Below are 12907 nucleotides of genomic sequence, written 5' to 3' on the forward strand. Positions count from 1 at the left end.
CACGATCTATTTGAAGAGCACGACCCGTCGTTTCTCTATGCGACTCGCCTCCCATCAACATGATGTCATATTCCCCACTTCAAAATTGGTCATTTTGTACTTCCTACCATTTTGTTTTGAATCAAACCATCGAGGAGATGACGATTATTTCCATAGTATTTTCTATCTGATGAAGATTTTAATAGAATCTTAGGAGCGAAATGGAACAAACTTAATTTCGGCATGATATGAGGTATGTATAGTCATAAACTTGGAGTTCTTGTAAGCATATTGTCAAAGCCTTGTAGTTTATTTGCGGTACCGATTCTATACCCGGACTAATTAACAAGGTTTTGATAGTTTTATTGAGCACTTTGAAACTAGAGATGCTAATATACTCGCACCAGGAGATGGAGTTGCGCACACTACATATCCATGGACCGCTCTCGTCACACATCCTCTCGGCCGGAGCTTTCCGCCATGTAGGATTGTAGGTAATGACTATGGCCGTGTACGATGGCTATACATTACACCGAGAAAATGGAAAGTTACATGGCCAATGATAATTTTGTCCGGTCGGATGCGCAACTATCTAGGTAGTTAGTGATTAATCATAGCTAATAATTGGAACAAAATTCATGTACTAGCTAGCTTCGAAGACCCCGCAGCATGTACTAGCTAATGCTTGATTAGTGATTTAGTGCCACCTCCTTCACGTAGATGCATGTAACACACAACATTTCCACACAGAGACCGACTTTTGTGAACCTGAGTGTATGTGAACTCACTTTTAGTGATTTAGTGCCACCTCCTTCACGTAGATGCATGTAACACACAACATTTCCACACAGAGACCGACTTTTGTGAACCTGAGTGTATGTGAACCAACTTTTTCAAAAGTGGGTTTGTGATGTCAAAACATGTTTCAAAAATCGAAACACAAAATAATTGCAAAGATGATCTCAAACATGTGCCCTGGACATGAGTTTCGTTCTGAAAAAACATTTTATTTTGCCTCGGCAAAAAAGTGAAATTTTACAGGGCTATATAGCAGTACATATGTGACGTATTTTGTATTTTTTAGATTCTGAAATAAAAAAGTGGTTTCTCTGCGAAAACTTTCTACGCACACATGGAACATGCATACGTACCCCGATATTTTTTTTCAGAATTTTTTCACATTTCAAAAATGCATTTCCAACCTGGATTCACGTGCACCCAGGTTCAACCGTGGCTTTTCCACACATAGCAAGTCTGAAGAGACCGGTTTTGAAGAGTACTACTATTAGTCAGCCACGACGCCGAGTTTGATCAAAACACGAGAGCGGCTGAGACCGCAATATATATGCCTCAATAATTTGCACGGACAAGACAATGTACGTACCATACAAACAGCCTAAATTTCGACATAAACGATGGTCAAATACGCGGCGGCGACGCCGAGAAGCGGGCGGAGGATCACTTCACAGCGGCGGCTGGAGCTAGCATTGCCGACCGGCCATAGGTCCGTGCAAGAACCGGCGACTGGCCACGGACCGCTCCATACGTCGAGACGCGGAGCGTGTAGTACTAGCTACTATTTACGTAATCTTTGTTTTGAACATAGCTATTTACTTAATCAGAAACTAATCAGCATTGCTCAACACTAACTAAATCAGCACTATTAATATAAGAACCACGTGAACCGGATGCTGCCTTAGTATATAGGATGGACCGAGCTGGAGAAGCTAGTAGTTGATCATTTGTGCTTAATTAGTACTAATTATGTCTTTAGTCAGAAACTAAATTGGTGTTGGCTTATGTTGCACCGGCGCATGTGATGGATGGAGATGAACAGGCTAAGCAGTTTGGTGGTAGCATGTACAAATGGAAATTATTATCAAGAAAAGGGCAATCGATTTGGGCACAAAAGGAAGACAGCAATCCTGCCAAAACAGCCTAATTTTGGCCTAAATGGGGCAAACCGGAAGAACCGATGGAAAACCCAACCTAATTTCAGGCAAACCGGAAAAAAACCTGCCCAGAACTAGGCAGACCGGCGGAACGCAGATTTCGACATCTTCCAACCGAATTCGGTGGAAAAATGGCCCAACTACAGACACGTGTCGACACCTGAGACTAGTGGCCTAGCTTTGGGCAAAAACAGCAGCCAGGCAGAAATAGCCTTTGCCCATCTCTCACGTAAGTTGTAAGAGCATCACTTGGGCCACGAATGGGCTGGCTCTCACTGGGCCGTGAATACTTGAGCTGTTATTGTCTTCATGTAGTTTTTTTGGATGAGAAGATTGTTCCCCCCTTTTGCTGATTGATGAGGTCTGTTCAAGAATTCCATTAATATATATGGCTTTATTTTGTTGCTGTTAGAACATGCAAAAACCATAATCTACATGGCTAGATCACTTAGTAATACTCAGATTCCTATTGCAGGACCTGATGACATGCCGGCACATATTAAATCTTCGATGTTTGGTTGTGCCTTGACGTACGTCCTCCTTCCCTCTCCCCTCTTCCCAACAACTCAAAGCATCTCCGAAATATTAGTGAAATTTTTGCATCTGTCTTCAGGATTCCTATCACCGACGGGCGTCTCAACATGGGAACTTGGCAGGTATAGAGAATTTTTGGTTTCGTGATAAAATATGTACTGTAATAGAACTGTAGGACCTGGTGTATTGTGTACAAAGGTTCAGTATCCTTATGTGTCAGGTCTGAGTTTTAAGTATACGCAGCATGTTTTACCTGGGGGTGTCAACCAACCAATGTAAGCAGCAACTGAATTCTACACGGATAAATGGGTCATAAATTTCATTGCCAAATCGAACGTCTGAATCCTAGTCATTTACCACTACCTGTGTCAATGGTCCAGTGGCATTTGCCGTGTCATCCTTAATTTCTACCCAAACTGATACTTGAATATGAGTTCGGTTCCGATGCACGTGTCGTCCGTTGTCTGTATCGGTATCCGAGTAACGCTGGCTAAAACTCAGCGGTCAACTTGGTCATGTACTATATTGTTACCTAATCTTGGTCATTCTGTTTTTTCCGATGCCAGGGTATATGGCTTTGTGAACATCGTGATGACCCTACTCCTCGCACGATCGTGATTACGCTCAGCGGGATCTAAAATGGCCAAGGCTCTGCAAATTCAGCGTGGTGATTTTCATGTGCATATACTGAAGAGCTTTTGCTTCAAGCTGTGATATGAACTTCCAGTGTGTAATTTTATCCGTAATCTTGTAGGCCTGCAAAATAGAAGTACGGTAATCTTGTATGTGTAATTCTGTACGTGTGGAATAAATTTATCCTTTGGTTGCTTCTTCTAACAATTCAACAAGATCTAAAATGGCCAATGCTATGAGCTGCAAATGCAATGTGGTGATTTAGATGTGCGTTGAAATATCAAAACTCCGGCGTGCTTATGGCATTCGCAATCAGTTGTGTGTGTAGTCCTGTACAAGGGACAAGAGGAACAAAGTTTATCATTTGATACATCGTTTGTTCTCAAATTAGGTTTGTTTGGTTATCTCAATCATTTTAGCCGTGGTGATTTGGTTCCTGGCCATTGTTTCAGCATCATTGTGCTTTCGGAGGAAAATGCTGTGCTGTTTTAATCCTTGGGATTGTCTGGCAGGGTCATGTCACGTTTGACCACCTGCTGGTCTAGCCTGAAGGAATTTTATTTTCTGAACCCTTTGTAGCTCTCTGAACTACCCTTTATCAGTTGGCTCATGACAACAGGCGGATGTTTGCTGAGCTGCGGCGAGTATCTGCATCAAGTACACATGTAAGTTTCCTCACTCTTGCAGCATAGCTTGACCTCTTTTTAAGCCATTTAATTTCTCCAGATTTCTTCACCTGGAGGGCCTAACTAGAACATAGTATGGTGTCAAGCTGAAACAGAAACAATGTGCACTCAATCTTGTAGACCGATTCATGGTTAACATTGATGGTATAGGCATAGCAGAGATTTGCAATCTGAAATACTAGCTTGGACAGAGAAGCCGGTCTGTCCAGCTCCAGCCATCTTGAGCTATTCAAGTTGCACAGGCAGTGTTGGTCCTAGCTGTACACCTATAAGAATTGTTCACTGGATCAGTACTCATCTTGCACTAATCCTCTTTGCCACTTGGGCTAATTAGGCTACTTAGCATCTGCATCGAGGTGAAATGCACAAGAAAGAACCTCCGCTTCCCAGAAGACACGGCTGCCTGTTTATCTGCTCCAGACACTGAACTCTGCATCACCCAACACAAAGTTTCTTCCATTTTAATAGCCATGGAAGATGGCACCATAGAAGTATAGAACACTTCTTGCAATGAACAGGAGCAGAACGAACAATATGATGTAGGAACAAAAAGGGGTTAATCACAGCTGGATCATCAAAATTAGTGACAAAGGTCATCTACAAACAGCTAACACATTAAGCTCGCCATTAAAATTCAGTAAAAAATTGTACTAGTATCCTAACATGGTTCCCTGTCAATTTATTGGCATCCATCACTAGGGAGTCTCAATGGAGTTGGACAAGGGTGCGGCCTGTATCCTGTCGAGGAGAGCGGCAACATCCCTCATGGACGGCCGCTTGCCGAGGCGCCATGGCGCAGCAGGCGAAGGCGAGCCGGAAGCAGCCGAGCAGTGCGTCCTCGTTGTCGTCGCCGCGGAGCGTGGGGTCGGCCATCCGCAGCACACGGCCCCGCTGGTCGAGATCAGACGTGCCGGCGACGGACCCGGCGGCGTGCCACCGGCAGAGCTCCACCTCGGAGTAGACCCGCCCGGAGAGCAGCTCCGGGAGCACCATGCCGAAGGAGTAGACGTCCCACTTGGCGCTTGGCCGCAGGCTCTTGAGGCACTCGGGCGCCTGGTACGGCGGGAGAGCTGTCGACGAGGTGGAGGCGCATGACGGGCTGGCGCCACCGGGCATCTGGGACAGGTCCGGCAGGCTGCTTGTGGAGTGCATGGACCGCTTGCTCCCGAAGAGGCGCGCCGACGCTCCGGTGTTCCGGTGGAGGGCGGCGCCAGAGAGCAGCCGGTCCAGGCCTAGGTCGCCGACCAGTGGCTCCATGTCGGCGCCGAGAAGGATGTTGGATGGCTTCACATTGCCGTGCACGCCCTTCTTCTCGTGGATGAATGCCAAACCCCGTGCAACGCCCCGCGCGATCCGCAGCCGCGCCTCCAGGTTTAGGTGCATCGGCGAAGCGCCCATCCTCCCTGCAATTGATCGAACACAACAACATCAACAACTGTTGTACTGCTTTTACAGAGAAACCAAGAACTGCTGCATATTTCCTTCAGGTTTTTTGCTTCATTTGCAAGTGAACAGTAGTGATACCAAATCATGTTTTCAAAAAGTTGTTGCAGATGTTTTTTGTCATTAGTGTCAAATTATGAGAAATTATGACCGTCAGATAACTTACTATTTATCTGCAGCAGAAGAAACACCAAAAGTAGCAGTACTGGTTTGTGCATTCAAGGTACTAAGTGAGTAGTACAGTACTACGATTAGAGTTGACACTTTTGCCAAGGACGGACGCCGTTGCATCCTTAATTTTGTTAGCAAGTGGATCATGCTTGACGACGTAGTCAATCACTATTCGCTAGTAGTACAAGCAATTGACCAAATTTATGAAAGAATAATGCAGCTAGACACAGTGTTAAATTTCATGCAAAATTGCAGTAAATTTCTGTCAGTTACTAGTACCAGCAAATTGTTTCTATGTCAATTTGCATCTTTTTGGTTCAGAAGAGAAACCAAGAGCTGTTACTAAAACCAGGTAGTACTGCATTTCCTTCAGGTGTTTTTGCTTCATTTGCAAGTGAAGAGTACTAGGAGTACCAAATAAAGTTTCAGAAAAGTTGCTGTAGTTGATGATTTCTGCCATTAGTGCCAAATTATGAGTAACTATGACCAGCGCCAATTAACTTGTACGTAGTATATTTATTTGCAGCAGATGAAACACTAAAATTAGCAGCACTCAAGGTACGGCACAGTACTAGGACTAAATGCTGTTGCATCCTGCATTTTTTTAAGCAAAATGGATCATGCTTGACCATCGTAGTAGTATACAAGCAATTGACCGAAATTATAAATGGATAATGCAGCTACTAGATACTACCATGTCAAATTTCATGCAAATTTGCAAAAAAAAGTTGTCCAAATGGAGTTCCATCAGAAGAAGAAGAAAAAGCTTTTTTTTTTGAAGGAAGAAGAACAAAAAGCTTGTGTGTAACAATGGAGTTTAGAACTTACTGGTGAATGCGATGTTGGCGAGGCTGCCATTGACGGCGTAGTCGTGGATGAGGAGCTTCTCGTCGGCGCCCCAGTAGAAGCCCCGGAGGCGGAGTAGGTTGGGGTGCCGGAACCGGGCGACGGCGCGCACCTGCGCCTCGAAGTCCTTGAGCTTGTCGGCGCCGCCGCTCTCGCCGATCCGCCGGACGGCGAGCGCGGTGCCGTCGGCGAGCACGGCCTTGTAGACGATGCTGGACCCCGTGGCGCCGAGGATGTAGGCCGACGCCTTGAGCAGCGTCTCCATCTCGAGCTCGCCGCCGCCGCCGTCCACGGTGACGAGCGTCGCCGGCGCGGGCGCCTGCTGCGGCTCGTGCTTCTTGCTGTGGTGCTGCGGGGTGGTCCAGCCGATGAAGCTCCCGGCTCTCTTCTTCGGGTCCGAAGACGACGGACGCCCATCGTCGGACGCGGCGTCCGAGGAGGAGGACGCCGAGCAGTCGGAGCTCTCTTCCGAGCCGTCGCTCCGGCCGCCGCCAATGCAGCACCCTGCGGACGCGGACGGCTTGTCTTCTTTGGCGACGGCGGCGGCGGCTGTTGTTTTTCTCGCTGCTGCGGCGCCGTCGGGTTCTCCTCCCGCTCCCGGCGCCGCTTCTTGCGGGCGTGGTAGACGTAGAGGAAGAGCAAGAAGAGCAGCCCGACGCCTGCGACGTCGGCGGCGACGATGGCGAGGATGGTGAGAGGGCGGAGCCTCCCCGGCCGCCGCGCGGGCCTGCGCGTCGGGGAGCCCGGCGGGGCCCGGGCGGCGCTCTTGGGGATGGCCGCGAACGCCGGCGGCGAGTCGGTGGCGTTGGGCGGGTCGGAGAGCGAGGACGGGATGGAGCACGCGCGCCTCACCGGCGGTCCGCGAGCCCCGGGTTCCCCTCGTACGCCTCCGCCGGCTGCGCGCCGAAGAGCCCTGCCGGCGGGACCGCGCCGGTGAAGTTGTTGCCGGAGAGATCCACCGTGGCGTTGGGCGGCACGGCGTCGGACAGCTCCGCGGGGAGCGCGCCCGTGAGGCGGTTGGCGGACACGTTGAGGAGCCGCAGCCTCGCCCCGCCGAAGTCCGGCGGGAGGCCGCCGCGGAAGTAGTTGCTGCTGAGGTCCACCACCTGGAGCTCCGCGCCGAGCCCGCCGGCGGGGAGCTCGCCCGCGAGGTAGTTGTTGGCCAGCCCCAGCACGGCGAGGCCCGGCGCGGCGAGGAGGGGGCCGGGCAGCCACCCGGCCGGCGCGTTGTCGGAGAGGTTCAGCTCCTGCAGGCCCCGCGAGGGCGCGCCGTCCGGGAGCGCGCCCGTGATGTCGTTGCCGGCGAGGGAGAGGACCCGGAGCTCGGTGGCGTTGTGGAGCAGCGCCGGCGGGAGCGTGCTGGTGATGTTGTTGCCCGAGAGGTCGAGGTGGCGCAGGTGCTGCGGGCGGGCTAGGTCGGCCGGGAGCGTGCCCGAGAGCTGCGCGTTGGGCAGGACCAGCCCGATGACGCGCGACACCGTCGCCGCTGAGGCGGTGGTGCCGTTGGTGGTGCCGTTCTTGCTGGTGGTGGTGGAGGTGAGGTTGGCTGTGGAGCTGGGGGTGCCGTCGGTGGTGGAGGTGAGGTTGGCCGTGGAGCTGGTTTGGGTGGCGGGCGGGAGCGCCGAGCGGGTCAGCGGTGACCGCGCGCTTGAAGAGCATGAGCAGCTCCCCGTCGTCGTCTAATCCCGTGGCTCCGCGGCCACACAGCGCGAGCAGCAGCACGGCCACCAATTCCGCCGCCACTGCGCCTCGTCCGCTGCACGTGGGACCGGGCGCACGCGCACGCAAGCAGATAAAGCGGCGACTCGTTTCCGCTAACCAAATTAAATAGCGACTCAACCAAAGCAAATTAAGCATGCACTTCACCGCCTCTTGTCGCGGAACGAAACGTACTACTACCAGGTACCGCAAAAATAAAATACAGTAAACCAAATCCATCGAATTGATCGATATTAAGCTGCACTGAAACAGACAAAGGAGAAAAAAAAAAGACATGCGACTGGAAAGAGAACCGTGGGGCTGAACTGAAACCATGGAGGCGGCTTGAGCCCTTGACGAAGCTAGGTTTGGGAATTTTGGAGGAACAGCAACGCCTCACCTTTGCCCCCGTCGCCTCAGCCCGCAGGCACGAGCGCCGCGGTGTCAGCCGGAGGACCAGCAGCTGACCAGCTTCTGATTCGGCTTCGGTGCTGTATTCCTCTCCAATTTGTCTATACAAGTACTTTATTTCTTTCCCAAATCCCTATTTAGCAAAATGCAAATTTGGTAGCAGGGATTTGGATTGGACTTGACTATGTTTCCTGAATTTGTTTTCAGTTTTAGGCACTGCATTTAAGTTATAGACACCTCTGTATAAAAAATGTGGAGTCACTTTTTATGACGGAGGGAAAAAAACAGATTTAAGTGATCACTAATGTTTTCTTTCTTCAATATATACATCGATATAGAACAAAATAGTGGACCCGGGGATGGGACGAAAACGTGGCCGGTTGCCTTTTGGGATTACGTGCACATATATGGTCATGTCCACCGCCGGTGAATAGCCACAAAGAAGCACACAACAAGGCCGAGGTGCCGCAACAAGACAGGGATTGGGTCACTCTCCGCCGTCGTAGCAATGCGTCGACCATGGATACATGGATGCCGAGGTGCGGGGCGGCCATGAGGATATCGGCACCATGGCATGCGTCCCCATCGCCACCGGCGTGTCGAGCTCAACGCCACCAATATCATCTTCTAGACCGCCGATAGCATCGGAATGATCCGCTTCCTTTTCAACCTCAACGGCGAAGGGGGCCGGATCCTGGTGCGGGGCCGTCAGTAGGACAGGCGCCCACATGACCTCTTCCAGCGCGGCGAACCCGGTGGCACAGATGAGGGAGATCAACTCCCTATTAAGGACGCACTTGTGGAGGAGCACAGCTTGGTGCGGGCCAACGGCATGTCACGTGGCGGGAAAGCAAGCACCGGCCCGAATAAATAAAATGATGCCTGTGCTAATCCCACTACGCGTATGCATGCAAATATCTATCGGTATTAATTTAATTTTCTGGTCTCGCAGAAACCGATTGGCGGTTTTAGGTGATGGGTAGATTTCGTTTCGTACCCACGCGAGCGAGAGCGACCAAAATCGTACACGGTGACCGCGTTTCCATTGGAATAATCAAAGCATGCACCCATGCAGGGCCAACAGCCAACTAGTTTGCTTCTTCTCTCAAGCCAGCAAACCAAGCCGTTCTAATCGATGGAGAGTGCAGCAGGCATGGCACTCTCGCCGTGAAATCCGTGCAACACGTAATGCTCATTAATCAGTTTGTAGCTATAGGAGTACGTAGTTTGTATATCTACTAAATCGGTGCATGTGCCGATGAGCAAAACAACACATAGGAGGGATGAGAGATAAGGAAAAAGAAAATGACCGATCCATCGGGATTTTGGTTCAAGCTGATAAGGCTAGCTTTGCTTCTCTAAAAAGAAAGATCCAGTTATTGGAGTATTAGATTGTATTACTTCCTCCATTTCAAATACTAAAAAACGTCTTAGTACATACTCCGTACATGTAAATCTAGATAACTACTACCTTCGGACTGAATTAATCGATGCACCTACCTGCTAATGATGTGCATGGACAGGCCTCCATCCGCGTCGATTAAATCCAATCGAAGTGAGTATGTGCCAATTAATTTGGAACATGCAGAGTATAATTATACACCAACATGCCAGACTAGCTTTATTATTAATCATCGCCCCCTTTTCATGTGCGTCTGTATGAAAAAAACGTGCTCGTGCATGCAAACTGATTGATCGATCAATCTACCTAGCTCATCACGTGCTCAGCTCATGCCCAATTGATTTGTATTTATACAATAGAAATACCTCCGTAGCATTAGCTAAGCTAATTAAACTTGCATTGATTAATATAATAAGCTTAACTAGTACCTTTCTGTTTTTAAGAAGGAAATTCAGAAATGGACCTTTTCTGACACACCATTATTTGCTATATAGGATTTATTTCTAGAGTAGCTAGCTAACTAGTTAGTTAATAATCCATCAGCATGATCACTTGCTAGTTTCAAATGCAGCCTTTTGCTTTTCCCGCCCCTCCATGTACGAGCTAGCTACTAATGTACCTACTACCTAGTTTCTCACACGCACGGGTAGGAAGGGTGGTGTAGTACACTGTATGGCATTGCCAGTGCTTTCCCTAGCAAGCTACTGCTCCACATGCATGTGTGTATCGACTCGAATGCGGACGAATTACACCCGAGCTTGGGTGCACTCGATGATTGTGTGGCTGAGGTTAATCCATGAGCATTTAATGTTTCTATTTTTTAGTGTGAGAATTGGCTGAAATCTGCAATACCTCTTCACGTTGTGTACGTCTCCAGTATGATATTGAATGAGTATGGATGGTCGGCAGTATGGGAATTAAATCAGGCCATGTGGTTGAGCAGGTGCAACATGTACCGGAGTTTGGCACATCTTGGACCTGTTGTGTTAAGCGCAAGCCACTAACTAGATTTTGGAAGATTGCCTCCGTGGAGATTTTTTTTTTCAAACCAGCATTTTAGAGTTTCAAAACAGTCCGACGAAAAATTCCTTGATTTTGACAATGCCATATTATACGGTGCAAAAATATCAACATGAAATAGTTTGTTTTTTTTTTGGCTTACACAAAAATGAAAATACTGACTCCAGCGCGTCCCAAAAAGCGTCGGCACTGTTTCGAGCCCAATAAAGCAGTCGTCAACCCTGTCCGGACCCCTTCACGCGGGGCGTCAAACGGGCACGCCAGCGCCTCGCGCCACGTCGGATTCAACGCGTGGGCTCCGCCTGTCATCGACACGACCCCAATCCCCACAAGTTTACCCCAAATCTCCTCCTTCCGCCCGCCGCTCCATCTCCCGCGCCCATCCAACTCCCATGATGCAAAACCCTCGCCACCATGCCACCGAAGAAGAATGCTCCGGCGAAACCGCGTGCGGTGGCGCCGAAGGAGAAGCTAGCACACATGACGTAGCAGTAGTGGGACGACGAGAAGAGGCGCTGCTCCATCTTGGCGGTGGACCGTAGACGGCGTCGCCTCGGGAGCGATGCGGAAAAAGCTGAGGAAGCGACGACGGCAGCCGCGACGGAGATGTGCCTGAGCTTGGGTGGCACGCCATCCAAAGCCGAAAACGGCTGCTACCCCCTCACCGGCCGCAACATGGCGGGCGGCGACGCGTCCTCGAGAAGCGCCTCTCCCTCCTCGCCGGCCTACTTCGCCGAGCCTCCATCGCTCTCGTAGATGCGTTTCTCGCAGATGGAGGGGCGCGCCCGCTAGTCCCCCGAGTACGCCGACATCGACATGACCGTCGACCCGAACGTGACGTACTCGCGGGCGTCGGTGCCGAGGGGTAGAAATGTCTTCCGCTTCACCATCAACCTCAACAACGGCTCGCTGGATCTGCGCCGCGCACCGGGAGGTAGCACCGGTCACGTGACCGACCGCACTGGTCTCCCCCGCAGCCTGTTCAGCGGCGACAGCAGGAGCGCCCACCATGAGTTTGGCAGCGCGTCCGGGGACGCCATGGAGGACGAAGATGTAAGTTTTCCATTGAATCATGGCTTGTGCACATATAATAGAGCTCCGGGGAGCAAAAGATGAGCCTTTTTATTGGTTTGCTAGGTGAACGACATCGACATCCTGAGTGGCATGATCTGCCCCGGCCACTCCTATGAACCCGTCTTCGAGGAGGATGACTACGGTGAAGAGTGCGACGACTATGAGGAAGGAGACGAGGTGGACGGCGAGAAGATCGACGAGGACGCCGATGAGGTAGGCTGAGGAGGAGCTGATCGTCGTCGACACCGGCATGTCCACGAAGAACAAGAAGAGGAGAAAGAAGAAGGCCGCCGGCACTTGAGGGCCGAAGTAGAACTCCCTAGAGGACAGGTGCCTCGTCGACGCGTGGAAGCTGGTCAGCTTCGCCCCATCACCGGTGCCAATCAATCCGTCGGCAAGTACTATAAACGCATATTTGATCAATTCAATGAGAGGAAGAATTTCGGTGAGTACGCCACCATCCACATGATCCGGAACGAGTCCGCCATGTCTCACCGTTGGAACCTCATCAAGAAGTCATGCAATATGTTTCATGGCTACTATGAGAAGGTGAAGAACCGCGCCGAGAGCGGCAAAATGATGGTGGATTGGGTATGTATTGGCATTGTATTCATGTCTACCATTTGATAGATTCATGTCATTGTATTCATGCATTGCTTGCTCTTCATGCATTTGCTAGATTCTCGGCGCCCTCACCATGTACAAGCATCGAAATGGCGACAAGGACTTCCCCTTCATGCATTGCTTCACAAAGCTTGAGGGTTGCAAGAAGTGGGACGCCGCCAACCTCACTCTCAATGACAAGAACCACGTCGGAGAAGATGGACCGGTCGCAGCCGCCCCGCCGGGTGCCCCATTGGCAACAAGAAAGCCAGGGCCGAAAGGAATGCGGCACCGGCATTAGCCGCCATGCATCGACGCCTCCATCGAGAAGATGGTGTCATCCTTCTCCATCGGGAATATGGAGGCGGCGGATAGGGGCGCCGCCATGTGGAAGGCAATGTTAGAGAAGCAAGATGTGAAGATTGGGCTCGAGAGGGAGAAGGTGGAGGCGACCA

The 12907-nt window shown here is 50.5% G+C and overlaps 1 long non-coding RNA gene and 1 pseudogene across 1 annotated transcript; one reads left to right on the forward strand and one right to left on the reverse strand.

Annotated features, from left to right (window-relative positions):
- Nucleotides 1-2406: 2406 nt before the first annotated feature.
- On the forward strand, nucleotides 2407-3153 carry LOC124699738. Its single transcript, XR_007001502.1, has 3 exons — nucleotides 2407-2461; nucleotides 2545-2587; nucleotides 3032-3153. It is a non-coding gene; the product is annotated as an uncharacterized LOC124699738 (long non-coding RNA).
- Nucleotides 3154-4479: 1326 nt separating this feature from the next.
- LOC124663346 lies at nucleotides 4480-9083 on the reverse strand (annotated as a pseudogene).
- Between the last annotated feature and the right edge of the window lie 3824 nt (nucleotides 9084-12907).

The sequence above is a fragment of the Lolium rigidum genome, chromosome 1, assembly GCF_022539505.1.
Source record: "Lolium rigidum isolate FL_2022 chromosome 1, APGP_CSIRO_Lrig_0.1, whole genome shotgun sequence".
NCBI lineage: Eukaryota > Viridiplantae > Streptophyta > Magnoliopsida > Poales > Poaceae > Lolium > Lolium rigidum.